This window comes from Lycium barbarum, chromosome 9, assembly GCF_019175385.1.
Source record: "Lycium barbarum isolate Lr01 chromosome 9, ASM1917538v2, whole genome shotgun sequence".
Taxonomy (NCBI): domain Eukaryota; kingdom Viridiplantae; phylum Streptophyta; class Magnoliopsida; order Solanales; family Solanaceae; genus Lycium; species Lycium barbarum.
In genome coordinates, this window is record NC_083345.1 from 50,168,643 (window position 1) to 50,188,228 (window position 19,586).

The window sequence follows — 19,586 nt, forward strand, 5'->3', positions numbered from 1 at the left end:
CATGGAAAACAGGATGGACTGACTCCAAATACGGAGGTAGATCTAATTCATAGGCCACTTTGCCTACTTTGCACACAATCTCATAAGGCCCAATATACCGGGGACTAAGCTTCCCCTTTTTGCCAAATCTCGTAACGCCCTTCATTGCCGACACTTTCAAGAACACCCGATCATTCACTTGAAACTCTAAGTATCTCCGACGATTATCCGCATAGGACTTTTGACGACTTTGGGATGCTAACAACCAATATTGTGTGAGCTTAACCTTCTCTATGGCTTGCTGGACCAAGTCTGGCCCCATCAACTTAGTCTCTCCTGTTTCAAACCACCCAATTGGGGATCTACACTTTTGCCCATATAAAGCTTCATACGGTGCCATTTGAATGCTAGAATGATAATTGTTATTGTAAGAAAATTCAATAAGTGGCAAATGATCATCCCAATTACCTCCAAAATCTATCATACATGCCCGTAACATATCTTCAAGTGTCTGAATGGTACGCTCAGCTTGTCCATCAGTCTGCGGGTAAAATATCGTGCTAAGGCTCACTTGGGTCCCTAAACCCTCTTGGAAAGACTTCCAAAAATTAGCCGTAAACTGAGTTCCTCTGTCGGAGATAATAGATACTGGAACACCATGGAGTCTCACTATCTCTTCAAGATAAAGCTTTGCATAATCTTCTGCCACATAGGTCGTCCTGACTGGTAAGAAATGAGCTGACTTCGTGAGCCTATCTACAATCACCCATATAGAATCGTACTTGCGTCGAGAACGGGGTAAACCTGTAATGAAATCCATGTTAATCACTTCTCACTTCAAAGTTGGGATTTCTATAGCTTGCAACAATCCACCCGGCTTCTGGTACTCGATTTTCACTTGTTGACAGTTGGGACATTGAGCTACGAATTTCGCTATGTCCTTCTTCATTCTATTCCACCAATATATGGACTTAAGATCATGATACATTTTTGTCGCACCGGGGTGAACAGAATAACGGGAACAATGGGCTTCTCTCAATATCTGGTGGCGTAAACTTTCCACATCGGGAACACATAATCTGTCTCGATATCGGAGAACTCTGTCTCCTGAGATATCAAATGATGACTCCTCTTTCTGAGGTAGTGTATCTCTGTACTGCATAGCATGGAATCTTTGTATTGTCGCTCTTTCACTTCTGCTACTAGCGACGAGACTGCTGAATTCTGAATAGTAGCTCCCCTGCTACCTAAGTCCACTACTCGAACTCCTAGGCTAGCTAGCTGCTAGAGCTCATGAGCCATTTCTCTCTTCTCTGGTCGTACATCACATAAACATCCCATAGATCTGCGGCTGAGAGCATTAGCTATAATATTTGCGTTTCCGGGCTGATATAAGATATCAACATCATAATCTTTTAGCAATTCCAACAATCGTCGTTGCCGTAAATTCAAATCTTTCTGCTTGAAGATATACTGAAGACTCTTATGATCCATATAAATATCCACATGGAAACCATATAAATAATGTCTCCATATCTTTAATGCATGAACCACTGCGGCTAGTTCTAAATCATGGGTTGGATAATTCTGCTCATGTTTCCATAATTGCCATAAGGCATACGCAATCACTTTGCCATGTTGCATCAATACACAACCTAGCCCAATGCCTGAAGCATCGCAATAAAAAAATATATCCTTCCAATCCCTCTGGAAGTGTCAAGACTGGGGCGGAAGTCAATCTATCTTTCAACTCTTGGAAGATACGTTCACAAGCATCTGTCCATTAAAACTTTACCGATTTCTGGGTCAACTTTGTGAGCGGTGCAGAAATACAAGAAAAGCTCTCAACGAATCTCCTGTAATAACCTGCTAAGCCCAGAAACCTACGAACATCCGTAGGAGTTGTGGGCCTTGGCCAAGTCTTCACGACCTCAATATTTTGACCATCTACCCTAATACCATCGGCTGCAACAATATGCCCCAGAAATGTCACTGAGTTCAACCAAAACTCACATTTGGATAACTTTGCAAACAACTCTCGAGTTCGAAGAACTCCAAGGATAGTACGCAAATGATCCGCATGTTCTTCCTCGGATCTAGAATATACCAAGATGTCGTCGATGAATACAATCACAAACAGATCTAGGAAAGGCCAGAACACATTGTTCATCAAATCCATAAATACCGCCGGCGCATTAGTTAACCCAAACGACGTTACCCGGAACTCAAAATGACCATATCTTGTTCTGAAAGCTGTCTCAGGGATATCTTTCTCCCTAACTCTTACTTGGTGATACCCGGAGCTTAAATCAATCCTTGAAAACCATTTGGCGCCTAGCAATTGATCAAATAAGTCATCAATTCTAGGGAGAGGATATTTATTCTTAATCATCACCTTATTCAATTGCCGGTAACCAATGCACATTCTCAAAGAGCCATCTTTCTTTCGGACAAACAATACGGGTGCTCCCCATGGGGATGAACTAGGCCTAATAAAGCCTTTATCAAGCAAGTCTTTCAACTGCTCCTTTAACTCCTTCAATTCTGCGGGTGCCATTCTATAAGGAGGAATAAATATAGGCCTAGTACCTAGCAACACATCAATAGCAAAATCAATCTCCCGCTCGGGAGGAAGGCCTGAAAGTTCTTTCGGGAACACATCTGAAAATTCATTTGCTATAGGAACTGACTGAAGAGTTGGCGATTCAGCTTCTACATCTTGAACCCAAACTAGATGATAAATACACCCTTTTGTGATCATTTTCCTTGCATTTAGACAGGAAATAAACCTACCCTTTGGTGACGCCGTATTCCCTTTCCATTCTAAAACTAGTTCTCCCGGAAATTGGAAACAAACCATTTTCATTCTACAATCAACATTGGCATAACAAGAAGCCAACCAATCCATGCCCATAATAACATCAAAATCCACAATTTCTAACTCATGCAAGTCGATCATGGTACGACGATCACAAATCACAATTACACAATTTCTATATACTCGGCTAGCTATTACCGATTCACCCACGGGTGTAGACACCTTAAAGGGTTTAATGGAATCCGGCTTGACTCCAAATCGACCCGCAATATATGGAGTAACATATGACAATGTGGAGCCCGGATCAATCAAAGCATATACATCATGAGAAAATACCGATAATATACCTGTAACCACGTCAGGAGAAGACTCGAGATCTTGGCGTCCAGCCAAAGCATAAACACGGTGCTGAGGACTGCTAGAATTGGGAACTTTCCCTCTGCCTCTACCATGGCTAACTGGCGCATGTGAACCTAGCCCCATAGGGCGTACAGATGCTGAAGATCCGGCTACCAACCCTGAAGGCTGGGTCCTACCTCTACCATGAACTGAGGGGCAATCACGCATGACATGGCCTGGTCGACCACATGAATAGCAAACATTTGAAGCCAATCGGCATCAACCCCAATGCAACTTCTTGCACTGGGAACATCGTAGTACAGGTGGCCTTGACTGCCCTGAATCATCTTTGAACTGAGACCCCGAATAACTCTGACGCGGCCCGGAACGAGTAGATCTATCGAATCTCTGGCCTATAAATCGTGGAGGTGCACTAGTCATAGAATAGCCCGAGTGCCTGGAAATCTGTTGTCTGTGCCCACCTCTGAACTCACTAATCGGACCTGATGATTTGGCCCTCTTGCCATGACCCCTGTCCTACTCGCGTTCACTTCTTTGCTGTTGCAGTCTTTCTTCTAAGTTCTGAGCATGAGCCTGAATGCGTGCAATGTCCATATTGTCCTGAAGGGACGCAGTCAAACACCTATCTATCAAATGCGGCCCTAGGCCTCTCATAAATCAGTGTACCCGATCGCCCATATCCGCTACCATGGTCGAAGCATACCTAGCTAAAGAATTAAAGCGGAGACTATACTCTAGAGCACTCATGCTACCTTGCCTCAAATTTAAGAACTTATCGGCTCTAGCTCGCCGAACTTCTGGAGGCATGTAATGTCAGAGAAAAGCATCAACAAACTCTTGCCATACCGGGGAAGGTGCATTGGCTCCCCGTGAAGCCATCCAAACTGTGTACTATTGGATCGAGACATCTCTCAATCTATACGATGCTAACTCCATTGATTCGGTGTCCGAAGCATGTATCAGTCGAAGCGTCCTCAACATACCATCAATGAAGTCCTGAGGGTCCTCCTCCAGCTTTGATCCAAAGAATTCCAGAGGGTTCAAGGTAATAAAGTCACGGGCCCTTGCACTAACAACCCTATCACCTTGCCCTGTACTTTGCCATTGAGTCTGAGCAGCAACTAACTGAGTAAGCAAATGTATGGCCTTTTTTACATCTTGGCCTGAAGCATCCGGTGGAGGAGCTGGAGGTGCTAGAGCTGGGGCAGAGGCTCCCTCACGCTCCTCTAATATAGGTACTAATTGGGAGGGCTATGATTGAGCCGCACTCTGGGACTCACTTTCCTCTACTACCGGTGGCGGTGCTCTTTCAGCCCGCTTTTCTGCCACCGTCTTGCCTTTTTGGGCTGCTGTAGCCTTTCTCTTTACAGGCATTTCTGAAATAAACAACACACGATTAAGGGGAAATAATTTCTTATATCATAGCTCTATCGCACGATTCTTATGAAGAAAGAAGGTCATTTATTCCTAAAATGTTCGCAGCTTTTTTTTTATAAGTGTGGTGCGCAACACACCCATAACAAAGACTCTACTAGACACGGCTCTTAGACACACCCTAGGACTGAACTGCTCTGATACCCCTTTTGTCACGACCCGTCTAGGGGGGCCGCGACGAGCGCCCGGTGCTAGCCCACCGAGCACCCCCTTGGCTTACTCTTATGCTTGCATCTAGGTGAGCGGCATAATTAAACACATAATTCTATTCATTCATCAATCTAGTCCTATTGGACAACAATGCCTTCACATTATCATTGCCATCTATGCCACATTAATGTGCTTTGAGAAATTGAGCTTTTAAGTGAAAATGTTTGACTCGAAGTTAACTTTTGGGTAAATGGACCTTTTTCGAAATTATGTCAAGTTCGAGAGATCCGGATGGTCATTTGGGACTTGGTAGGATGTTCGGTCCGGTTCCCAAGGTACTTGAGAGCGTTTTGGATAGTGGGTTAGAAAGTTGGGTTTTGGCTATTGGGGGTTGACTTGGTAAAATAGACCTCTGATGGAAATTACGAGGCCGCGTGTGAGTTCGCAGCTGTAACACCCCAATCTTACTAGGGTGTGATGGGCATCCGACCCCATATTCGGAGCCGAGCAAACCCGCTGTCTCTTATTATATACTTAACCTCTTTAAACTCTTACATCAAAAAGAAGTGGAAAACATAGTAAAGCTTTCAGAATTTTTCCTTCGTTGTTCTTAAATCAAACAAAATCTGTGGTCATGTGGAATCTGTAACATAATATATAAGACACATCGGCTGGCGAAGCCGCTCTCAAGACTGACATAATACACCCACGACTCTGTCTGCAAAGTCTCTAACTTCGAACAAGACATCATAGCATAGTACTCTGACCTGGCAACACTCCAGAACAAATGGAGCTTGCTAACTCCGCTGGAACGTCTTCTATCATAGCTTCTACCCATCTGGGTATACCTGCGCGGCATGAAACGCAGCCCCCGAAGAAAAGGGGTCAGTACGAGCAATGTACTGCGTATGTAAGGCATGAATAGTAACATAGTAAGGGATGTAATTATAAACCATACAGAATGGGAACATAGAGCATATCATGAGATAAAAGAGTAACCTGTACGTCTGTGTGCCTTTTAGGGCGGATGCCATGCATGCTTAGCTCTTTGAAAAAAACATTTCTTTATTCATATATAGAAAATAGAACATATCATATCATAGCGCCGAATACGTCGGCTCCCCCACATATGTCCCGCGTCCGGGATGATATTACGCCAACTAACCAGGTGGCAATGCGTCTATAGCGCAACATATGGCCCTTTTCCCCATATCCCCCATATACATATACATATATCATATAAGCAGCATGCATGAGAGCCCAAAGAAAGTATGTATCCATCGGAGTGACGTAAGGTCGGTAACCTCCGATTACATTATGGAATAACCATGACCGCTTTGTCTCACCTTGAAGGAACAATTATTAGAAGATGAGACGAGCAACAAATAACAGCATACATAAACCGACACCTGAAGGCTCAGAAACAAGTTTCAGGTCAATCCGATTTAGTATAAGAAAGTTATGAGCGTTTGAAGTACAGAACCTTTTACGAACGTTTCAGAAGCTATTTTTGGAAAAATCAAGCAGTAATCGTACCAAGTACCTTTAAACATGAAGTCATTCTTATCATAGTTATTATAGAAATATTCTCATCCTCGACATCATCAATATCGTTGTAAAACATATCCATCGTTTCTTTCATAAAAGCTCACAATACCATAGACCTTTGTTTTGGAAAAATACGAACATTTTTGGAAAACATTGACGGGTTGTCGGAAAAGAATCATGTCTTGAAATCATAAACATCTATCTTTTGAAAACAAGGAGAATATGGAAACAATTATGAAATCACAACATCGGGATCATGCCTTTGAAGGAAAGGGACGAGCCTTAACATACCTGTTCCACGTCCTATTCGCTACGCTTAATTGTCCAAGCTCGTTAACGCTAGTCCACATTCAAGAAGATTGACGCAATCATTAGATTCATCACCATATACTTGTCTTAATCTTTCAAGTAAATTCACATATGATTTGCCGAAATTTCGGCAGCACCTCCCTTGTAAATATACCATCCCCGAGAATCTAACTCGGCCCAAATCGTCAATCAACAATCCGAGAATTTAACTCGGCCAAACTATCAACAACAATACCAACAATCGTGCCAACAACATCAACAATCAATTTAAGACGCATTCTAACATTAATAACCTTTGTCATACAATTCAACGGCATTTCATTTATGTTCAATTCAATTCACATAATATTCAAAACAACCCAATCAACATACTACTTCACCCGACACCTTCCAAATTCAACAAGAACAATAACAACCTATTTCCTTCTTTCAAACTCAATCACAACAACCCAACTTACAATCTTCCAAACACATCTCTTATCTCCAAATTCATGAGTTATATCAACAACCCATACATTAACAAATTTATTCTTACAAATATAAGAAACCACACTAATGTCACACTAACTTCTTCAATAATGCACAAACGATTTCAAATTCATTTCAAGCCACCAAACCTTCATTTTACATCATGGAATCCACAACACAAAAATCAAACTATTAAATAAAATTAATTCATCACTTCTATACAACACTATGCCATTCGGCCACCACCCATATTCACATATTTCATGAATTTCATTCAATTGCACATGCTACAACATGTACAAATCACCCATAACACATGAAAGAAGGGGTTAAACCTTACCTTTCTTCTTTGCCTCCTCTATTTGGCTAGGGTTGGATATTGCACAAATGAATGATTTTATTGCTCCAACAACCTCTCCATGTTAATTAGGGCCTTCAACATACTTGGAATACTAGAAGGAAATAATTTTTCTTGAACGATTTCTATGGACCATTTTTTTGAACCATGGCCGAATGGCCTTATTTTTCTTTCTCCAAGTTTTCTTCTTGGAGTTTTTCATGAATAATTGTCTTGCTTTAGGGGCAATTGTCCATATATATTTAGCCTCACCAAATAGCATGTGGACACATGCCCCTTCTTTATTTTTCTTGAAGTTTCTTAGAAATAGTCAAAGAAGACTAATTGTCTTCTTAAGCAAGCTTTGGTCCATATATCTTTATAATTTTCCCCATTAAATAAAAATGTTTGCACATGCCACACGGCCATCTTGTCTTTTTCATGAACTTTCTTGAATATTTTGTGAAATTCTCATTTTGCCCCTAGCCTTTCCACAATATTACCATGAACCATTTTGCGAATTTCCCTTTTTACCCTTAACCTTTCTCAATATTTCCATACTAATAGTATTCATAAATAATATCCATAACCAACTTGTACATTAAAATAATTTTGGACAATGGTCTTGCCCTTCACTTACCACGACTTCCTCGAAATATCCGGACGTACAAAATACGGGCTATAACATCCTCCCCCCCCCCCCCCTTTAGAACATTCGTCCTCGAATGTTCAACTAATCTTATGGGGTCTTGTAACACTTCGGGGAGGGTCCCTCTTATAGTGATCCTTTCCTTTATGCCCATTCCTTATCCTTTACCCTATTTTCTTTAGCATCGAACTCCTCGGTCTTTACATGTATCTTCATTCTGTCTCGTGGGTTTTTTAATCCACTGCACCAACTCGTTTCTACTTCTTTCATGTATCCTCTTGATATGCTGATATGTTTTGAACCCTGGCCCTGAACTAATAAATTTCCTTTTCTGGCGCTTGAAATTGTTGTGATTCCTTTTTAAGCCTAACATAATATGGTCTCCCCCCCCCCCCCCTATAAGGGGCTCCTTATGCGCCAACCGTCCTTTTATGAAGTCTTCGTTTATACCTTATTCCTCGTCTTTCTTTCCAACTCCGTGCATATCATATCGAAACATCTTATCCTAAGTTTTTCTTCTACTTCCTGTCTATGTCATCATTTTGTCCACATTTCCATACCCTTCCATCCACTATTCGTCCTTTCGCTTGCTTAGCTCACTTGCTCGTAATTCTTCTTTAACTACGTGTTTGTGTTGTAGCTGTGCGTCCATATTTCTCAAGTGTCCCGCTACTTTTGTTCTTAGCACAGAATCCTTACAACTTTTACTCTCCCTATCCTTGTTCATCGAACCTCTAACTACATTAATATAGCTACACATTTATTCTTTTATAGATCTTTCAAGGCCAAAGTCTTATAACATTGTCACTAAGCTTAGTCATTCCTTCTCTTGCTTCACATTCCCCTATCCTAGTCACTATTCCTTTAGCCCCAGTTATCGAAATCGGTTCTCGAACCTCATACACTCCTCTCCTGTTTCCTTTTACCACACTCTATCCCTTTTCACATGGCTCCTTTGAGTTCTTACCCAAATAGTCTCGTGCTTGCCGGTAGTTTCTCTCGGGAGCTTCACTCACTGAGGTTTCTTACCTTTCCCCTTCTTCCGACACTTTGATCTCTTTGTTTTCCATCTATTCACTCTCTTCCTTTTCCAAATATCATTATACTAGAATTTCCGATCTTAACCTGTAGTAAAAATAATAGCAGCTTACCTCGTAACACTGGTATCATTTATTTTTGCCGTCCCTCGAACTTCGGTACCCTTGCATGATCAATGCCTTCCTTACTGCAGCACCGGTCACTGGGACACACACCATATGCCCACCAATACATTCACATGTGAGATATCATACGTATTCATATATACATATATATATATATATATATATATATAATTACTATCTACTAGCCCACAAAATACTTCCAAACGCTATTCAAGCCTATCCTAATTTCAGAGCTGTGATGCACCTTCTATCTCTTCACCAGTCTAGCATGTCTCGTCCTATGTGGCCTTGTATGGTCTCCAACCATCCCGTGTACTCTAGTTTCCCTTAGGCTACCCTAACTTCTCATTTTTCTCTTATGTCTAAATCTTTAGGATTTCTTGCATACTTCCCAGAGGGTCACCCATCCTAAGATTGCTCCCACCTTAGCACGCTTAACCTCGAAACTTTGATGGAATCCGATGCATTATTGCTGATATAATCGCGTCCACTTCCTCGCATGACCTTTATTACATGATCTGGAGCATGTCGAGGTCTTATAGATTCCGAGACATTCCCATAACACGTCCTTTCCTTTACAATTACTATTTTACCCTTCACCTTCATGTATCACTACCTTTCGTCCTAGATTCCCAGATTCCTGATGGTAACGAATATACCTTCGTCGTCGTTACTTACGCATACCCGATTATCAGCCAGTTCGGACTTCCACCCACCATCCTTACCTAATAATCCACAGCAAAACTAATTGTCGACTTTCTCTAAATACTTTAGCAGACCTTACTCCTGCTAAGCCTCAAACGTTATCCATTTTAATCCTTTGGGCTGCTAATCGTCTTTCTCGCTATTATTCGTCGTGTCATACCAAATCCAAAACCTTTCTGAAACAACTCATCCAACTTATCATCCATTTACGATATTTCCTTTCCACGCTTCCTTCTGCTAGACGTACTTACCTAAATGACCTGATTTTTGAACAATTCCGGCAGAATCTCCTTTGCAATCCTTACTATTCCAAATTTGTACGCAACAAATATCGACAATACCTTACAGGGTATACATACGTATACGACACATCTCAGCCATCTAGAGCCTCCAGTTTAAGGTAACAGAACAGAATATCAATACTTACCCCTGTGACTTTCCATATCGCTTCTCACCTTATTCCGTCGTAGGTAAGGCTTGTATTAGGAATTCCATTTTCCTATGACTTGGCTCTATCGCACGATCTAAGACAGAAAGAAGGTCAACAATCCCTAGATGCCCCGCAGCCTCCTGTTTATAAATGTGGCCGGCTTCACACCCATAAACAGGACTCTACTGGACACGACTTTGCAGACAACCCCTAGGACGACCTGCTCTGCTACCACTTTGTCACACCCCGATCTTACTAGGGTGTGAGGGACACCCGACCCCATATTCGGAGCCGAGCGAACCCGCTGTCTCATATTACATACTTAACCTCTTTAAACTCTTACATCAATAAGAAGTGGAAAACATAGTAAAGCTTTCAGAATTTTTCCTTCGTTGTTCTTAAATCAAACAAAATCTGTGGTCATGTGGAATCTGTAACATAATATATAAGACACATCGGCTGGCGAAGCCACTCTCAAGACTGACATACTACACCCACGACTCTGTCTGCAAAGTCTCTAACTTCGAACAAGACATCATAACATAGTACTCTGACCCGGCAACACTCCAGAACAAATGGAGCTTGCTAACTCCGTTAGAACGTCTTCTATCATAGCTTCTACTCATCTGGGTGTACCTGCGCGGCATCAAACGCAGCACCCGAAGAAAAGGGGTCAGTACGAGCAATGTACTAAGTATGTAAGGCATGAATAGTAACATAGTAAGGGATGTAATTATAAACCATACAGAATGGGAACATAGAGCATATCATGAGATAAAAGAGTAACCTGTACGTCTGAGTGCCTTTTAGGCCGGATGCCATGCATGCTTAGCTCTTTGAAAAAAACATTTCTTGTTCATATATAGAAAATAAAACATATCATATCATAGCGCCGAATACGTCGGCTCCCCCACATATGTCCCGCGTCCGGGCATCCCGTGTCCGGGATGATATTACGCCAACTGACCAGGTGGCAATGCGTCTATAGCGCAACATATGGCCCTTTTCCCCATATCCCCCATATACATATACATATATCATATAAGCAGCATGCATGAGAGCCCAAAGAAAGTATGTATCCATCGGAGTGACGTAAGGTCGGTAACCTCCGATTACATTATGGAATAACCATGACCGCTTTGTCTCGCCTTGAAGGAACAATTATTAGAAGATGAGACGAGCAACAAATAACAGCATACATAAACCGACACCTGAAGGCTCAGAAACAAGTTTCAGGTCAATCTGATTTAGTATAAGAAAATTATGAGTGTTTGAAGTACAGAACCTTTTTACGAACGTTTCAGAAGCTATTTTTGGAAAAATCAAGCAGTAATCGTACCAAATACCTTTAAACATGAAATCATTCTTATCACAGTTATCATAGAAATATTCTCATCCTCGACATCATCAATATCGTTGTAAAACATATCCATCGTTTCTTTCATAAAAGCTTACAATACCATAGACCTTTGTTTTGGAAAAATACGAACATTTTTGGAAAACATTGACGGGTTGTCGGAAAAGAATCATGTCTTCAAATCATAAACATCTATCTTTTGAAAACAAGGAGAATATGGAAACAATTATGAAATCACAACATCGGGATCATGCCTTTGAAGGAAAGGGACGAGCCTTAACATACCTGTTCCACGTCCTATTCGCTATGCTTAATTGTCCAAGCTCGTTATCGCTAGTCTACATTCAAGAAGATTGACGCAATCATTAGATTCATCACCATATACTTGTCTTAATCTTTCAAGTAAATTCACTTATGATCTGCCGAAATTTCGGCAGCACCTCCCCTGTAAATATACCATCCCCGAGAATCTAACTCGGCCCAAATCGTCAATCAACAATCCGAGAATTTAACTCGGCCAAACTATCAACAACAATACCAACAATCGTGCCAACAACATCAACAATCAATTTAAGACACATTCTAACATTAATAACCTTTGTCATACAATTCAACGACATTTCATTTATGTTCAATTCAATTCACATAATATTCAAAACAACCCAATCAACATACTACTTCACCCGACACCTTCCAAATTCAACAAGAACAATAACAACCTATTTCCTTCTTTCAAACTCAATCACAACAACCCAACTTACAATCTTCCAAACACATCTCTTATCTCCAAACTCATGAGTTATATCAACAACCCATACATTAACAAATTTATTCTTACAAATATAAGAAACCACACTAATGTCACACTAACTTCTTCAATAATGCACAAACGATTTCAAATTCATTTCAAGCCACCAACACTTCATTTTACATCATGGAATCCACAACACAACAATCAAACTATTAAATAAAATTAATTCATCACTTCTACACAACACTATGCCATTCGGCCACCACCCATATTCACATATTTCATGAATTTCATTCAATTCCGCATGCTACAACATGTACAAATCACCCATAACACATGAAAGAAGGGGTTAAACCTTACCTTTATTCTTTGCCTCCTCTATTCGGCTAGGGTTGGATATTGCACAAATGAATGATTTTATTGCTCCAACAACCTCTCCATGTTAATGAGGGCCTTCAACATGCTTGGAATACTAGAAGGAAATAATTTTTCTTGAACGATTTCTATTGACCATTTTTTTGAACCATGGCCGAATGGCCTTATTTTTCTTTCTCCAAGTTTTCTTCTTGGAGTTTTCCATGAATAATTGTTTTGCTTTAGGGGCAATTGTCCATATATATTTAGCCTCACAAAATAGCATGTGGACACATGCCCCTTCTTTATTTTTTTAAAGTTTCTTAGAAATAGTCAAAGAAGACTAATTGTCTTCTTAAGCAAGCTTTGGTCCATATATCTTTATAATTTTCCCCATTAAATAAAAATGTGGGCACATGCCACACACATGCCACACGTCCATCCTGTCTTTTTCATGAACTTTCTTGAATATTTTCTGAAATTCTCATTTTGCCCCTAGCCTTTCCACAATATTACCATGAACCACTTTGCGAATTTCCCTTTCTACCCTTAACCTTTCTCAATATTTCCATACTAATAGTATTCATAAATAATATCCATAACCAACTTGTACATTAAAATAATTTTGGACAATGGTCTTGCCCTTCACTTACCACGACTTCCTAGAAATATCCAGACGTACAAAATACGGGCTATAACAGCACCGCATTTTTATATATGCATGCATATCCGTTTTGTATATATGACGCCTCGGGTGATAGTCAAATTTTGGGTTGAAACTTGTGAAAAACTAGAGTTTTCTAGTGTCTGGTGTCCCCTTTAGTGGTACCAGACTCCCGGTAGTGGTCCCGCTATTGAGATGGACCGACCGCCATAGCGTGTGTGATTAATTCGTGGCAAGTCTCCACAGCAGACGGCCATCCACTGTGGCAGTCTCGCAATAGCGGAAGGTGACCGTCCTAGCGGCTGAGTGGGTCTTGATATGGGCCGCCATAGCTGACACAGTCCCGCTGTGGCGGATGCGCTGTAGCAGAAACACGACCTCTGCAAGGAGTGTTGGGCAGATTCTGTTATTTTTGTTAAGTTAAAAACCCTCAAACCCTATCATTTCTCTCATAACTCTCTAAGCATACTTTAGGCGAATTGAATAGCTCTTGGACTAAATCCTCTTGTGGTATGTTTTCTAACCATTGGACTTCATTAATTATCTTCCATTTATCTTTCTTAATCTCTAAATCATGCAAGAAACAATTAGAATCAAAGAGGTAAGATGAGTTTTTATGAGAAATTCTTGAAATGTCTTCTAGACTTCCTAAATGGAAATTGACTATGACATTGACTAGTTTAATAATAGAATTTGATGGATTCATTGAGGATTTGAAAGTTAGGGCTCATATCGAAAATTGGGGGTTTCACTTTAATTCTTAATTTGGCCTAATCTTGAGATAATTTAGCAATTCAATAATGGTTTTTGATCATCTAGAGTGTGAGATGCATATTTCACTTTCAAAATGGTTGTTCTACCCTTATGGGCCCATTTCCCCCTTTCTCCATAGTTGGATTTTACCTAAACGATAACTATAGCAATATGGGTGTTGTTGTTCTTGATTTCTAATATAGAATTCAAATATGCATAGACTTTGAGTATTTGGAGGCACAATGAAAAGGCAAGGCAAAGGTTTGATTGTTCGAGGCTCCTGTTCGGCATTCCAGGTATGTTACGGCTAACCTTTCGGTTAGACTCCAATTAGTGAAGCATATGCAGGAGTTAGCTATTGACAAGGAAATCATGCTAAGCCTTCAGGTATGTAGTTTAGATGGAATTCTATTAGCTGCTCATGGCTTGTTGCCCCTGTTATTGTGATAAGGATTATAGCCTTAGTTGTTGTGTTATGATATGTGTTTGCATTCGTTTCTCTTTTGTTGTGTCATTTATCATCGAAAAAAGGAAGGATAATGAGCTTAGGCCTAAGTGGTGATGTATACATATGTTAATACATGGTTGAAATTTTGATTATGATTTACTGTTGGTAATGATGTCATGCATCGTATATATTCTCATTTCACATATATATTGATATTGAGTTATAACTCGATACTGAGGATGGTAAATGAGAAAAAGGAATATATTGGTGACACAAGACCTAGTCACGAGGTGTGTTTGGCATAATTTGAGTGAAGGGTTGTTATAGACTATCTATGCGGATTGAACTGGTTTGTTGATTCATTCCATGGTTGAGTTAATTTATCTCAGTCTCTATATGACTTATGGCACTGTGACTTATTGTACCTTGATTGTTATTTGAGCGCATTGATTTACCATGTTTACACTCATTTCTCCATCCATACATTCATACGTGATGGAAATGGTTCGGTAAGGATTCATGAAAGACTTATGGTATGTGCCTTGTGTTTGACATTGATATGTCTTGTGTAATATCAATGTAAAAAACAAGGCATCATACCATAAGTCTTTCATGAATCCTTACCGAACCATCCATCATGTATGAGTGTATGATTGTATAAATGAGTGTAAACATTGTAAATCAATGCAAACCAATAAAGCAACCGTGAAGGTACAAGTCACAAGCCACAAGTCATATCAAGACTTAGATCAACTCAACCATGAAATGGATCATACATGTCACACCCTACCCTTGGCAGGGCTTTTTGTCACGACCCAACCCCGTAGGCCATGACTAGTGCCCGATCTGGGCACTCAAACGCATTCTAGTATATGGAAGAAGCCGACAAGGCTTTATTTCAAATTTATGTAATTTTTAGAAAAATTTCGGCAGAGTTTCCTTTGTTTTACGGACTATCCCATATATCCTGCACGCAGAAAATACCAACAAAGGCCACACAGGGCCAACAAAGCAACATCTAAATATATGCGGACCGGCCGCCGCGGCGAATGGGATCGCCCAAACACAACATAAGCACCCAACTGTACAGAAAGATCCCGACCCACAACATGTCCACAGACCTCTAACAAACCGACAGAATCATATGACGGGACAGGGCCCCGTCGTACCCATGAACGAGAATATACATATATAGAAGTGACAGACTATACCAAAAGATGGCTCTGAATAAAAGAGCGCTCCAAGAATAGCAGAATGAGATCCTAAGCAGACGGATCAGCAAACCTGTCGTCGGTACCTGCGCGGCATGAAAACGCAGCCCCCGAAGAAAGGGGGTCAGTACGAAATATGTACTGAATATGTAAAGCCTGAGCTGCAGAAACAAAATCATAACTGGTGCAGAACATACAGAAAGTAAACGGAAAATCCAAAGTATCAGATACATATTTCCAAAACATGCAGAGTGTGTACAGAACATATGTCATATCAAATCCGGCCCCTGCCAAGGGACTCGGCAGACAGAACGTGGCCACCCTTCCGACGCTGGTGCCACAACACAAAAGAATCAGAATAGGGGCATAACCCCGTAACATAATATGTCATATCAGATGGCCATAGTAAATCATATCAGAACAAACGTACATGGCACAGCATACTCCACAAACCCATGTACGCATATACCTGCCCCATCACATCGAGGCACGGCGAACAATGTAGGGGATTACGCTTGACAACATATCCTGGCCCGGGCTCAGTGTGGGAAACATTGGGGCATCCACGAATAGAGTCGTGAGAAACTAATGCAAGTAAAATATCATAAATGTTTCCATAGACTCGATGAGGCATATCAAAGACAAACCGATCCGATGAAGTCGGAAGGAATCATAGTAAATGAGTTTCGAGTATCAAAACAATTTATCAGACTTAATGCAATATTTAAAACCATATTAGTTAGGTAATTAGAAGGGTAGTCGAAACGTTTCTTTCAAAAATCGTTCAAAAAGGGGACTTTAGTACATTAAGGGCAAAACCGGGAATAGCGGGTCCACCTCGGAACAAGCAAGGCGGTGGGCTCAAATTACGCCCTTTAAGCTTATGGGGTCACCTATAAAGGTTCTACGGACATTCTATAGCTTTTCAAGGAGTTTAGAGAAAGTCTACATACTTTCAGGAAAAGCATATCAAAATGGTTCAATTCTACTGAAGGAAAAACTTAGATTTTCTCTTGCGGATTCCGATGGCCAAGAAGGTCTTTTGAGGCCCGAATCCGATCCTAAAACACTTAGACATGCCAAACGAAGGATCGGGGTAGCTTTACATACCTTTCAAGCTCCTTACGCCTTTCCAAACTCACTTCCCGTTTCGTCAAAAATCTGCAAATGGTCAAGTTTGCCAATTGTAAGTTATAGATGCTACAAATTCAATTCAACTCTTATTTGTCTACCGAAATTTCGGCAGCACTTCCCCTATACATATAGCACCCCCGAGAACTTAACTCGGCTCACAATTATCAACAACAACCCAAGCAACAACATCAACATCAACAACAAACATTAGAAACACAATATGGCAACACTAGTTCTACTTGCCGACATAATGTCATAACCTTTACTTTAACCTTAACTTTCAAACTATTCTCATCAATTTCACATTCATTATCAATCTAGATTACCACAACATAGTTTTAAAGCATTTCATATCGTTTTCCACAAGATATTCATACGATGTACATAATATACAAACTTTCCGCCAAAGTCATAACGCATTCGAAACTTCTAATCTTTGACTTACGTATTCATAACATGATTCCATCTTCCAAATTCATCAATACCCGTCATAATTTGCAACCTAATAACTTCATTTTCATAATGTCGCAAATTCATACTTAAACGACATAAGTTTTCTACATTCCATTTCAAAGCAAACTCATATCGTTTTACTTTCATTTACATTGCAAGAATCACAATAACACAATTAACACACTAGACAAACTTAATCCATTTCCATTCCACACACCCCATACCACACGGCCAAACACCCCACTACCAACTACTATCCAATTCATTCAATTTTCATTTCCAAGATGCATTTCATCCCATCCACAACTAGAATATGATATAAATTCAACACCTTACAATTATACACATACATATATATACACGGCAACATGCCTATATACATATCCACTCGGTAAACTTCTATTTTTCCGTACAATCAACTCATTCTCACATACTACAACACAAAGAAAACTTCATAACACAATAAAAAGGAATGAATCCTTACCTTTTTCTCTAGTCTTCTTTACTTGAACTAGTGATCAAATTGAGGAACCAAGTGCTTCTTCCTCCAAGACAACTACACCAAGTTGAAGAGGCTACCCAAATTAGTAGGAAAACCACAAAATATGAATTTTTGAAGCAAGATTTTTGTGGCTTATTTTTGCACTCCAAACCCGAAACCCTCTTCTCTTTCTCCTCTCTTGTTTTGTTTTTCTTGTCTTCTAATTTTTCTTGAACTTTCAATGTATATAATAGCCCCTTAATTAAATTGTCACATGGTTGCCATGTGACTTGGGTTTGGGCCAAGTATGTTGGCCGGCCACCCCATTTGAGTTGGGCCCAAATTTTTCTTTCAATTATTTGGGCCCAATGGATTATAATTCCCGTTTTGTAATTCCCGAAACTAATTTTTGAAATCCCAAATTTGCCCTTAGCGTTCCTCGACACTTCCATATTAATATTCTTTCATAACAACTCAAGGGTTACATAAATTCAATTATGACCTTATTTCATACAAGTCCAAATTATTTCCAATTTTCCAAAGGTGTGAAAACACGGGATATAACATCCTCTCCCCCCCCCCCCCCCCTTTAGAACATTCGTCCTCGAATGTAAAATTAATCTTATAGGGTTTGAAAACACTTTGGGGGAGTTCATGGTTACAAACAACACATATGACATACGATTGGCATTGAAATGAAATTAAGTAGGGATTCAAGGTTACATGTGGGCATAGGGAACAGATGAGGATATTTCTTCTTCATTTCTTCCTCGGACTCCCAGGTCATTTCCTCCCTATTCTAGTTCCGCCACAGTACCTTAACAGAGGCTACATCCTTATTACGGAGCCTCCGTACCTGACGGTCCAAAATAGCTACGGGCTGCTCCTCATAAGATAACTGCTCCGTCACCTGAATATCATCCGCAGGAAATATTCTGGAGGGATCACCAATGCATTTGCGGAGCATAGACACATGGAATACCGGATGTACCGCTTCCAAATCAGATGGCAAATCTAACTCATAGGCGACGTTCCCAATTTTTCGCAGAATCAAATAAGGCCCAATATAACGCGGGCTAAGTTTCCCCTTTCTGCCGAACCGCATCAGGCCCTTCATAGGCGATACCTTCAGAAATACCCAATCACCAACCTGGAATTCCAAAGGACGACGCCGTTCATTAGCGTATGATTTCGGTCGACTCTGGGCTGCCAATAGTCGCTCCCGGATAAGTTTCACCTTATCAACTGCCTGCTGGATCATATCTGGGCTGATTAATTCTGTCTCGCCAATATCAAACCAGCCAATAGGTGACCTGCATTTCCTACCATATAAAGCCTCGTACGGAGCCATCTGGATGCTGGAATGGTAGATGTTATTATAAGAAAATTCAATCAATGGCAAGTGATCCTCCCAGCTGCCTCTGAAATCAATAACGCAGGCCCGCAACATATCTTCAAGTGTCTGGATAGTGCGCTCGGCCTGTCCGTCACTCTGAGGATGAAAAGTTGTGCTCAGCTCAGCTGAGTCCCTAATCCTTCCTGAAAAGATCTCCAGAAGTTAGTCGTGAACTGAGCACCTCTGTCAGTGATAATAGATATAGGAACTCCATGAAGCTTCACTATTTCTTTA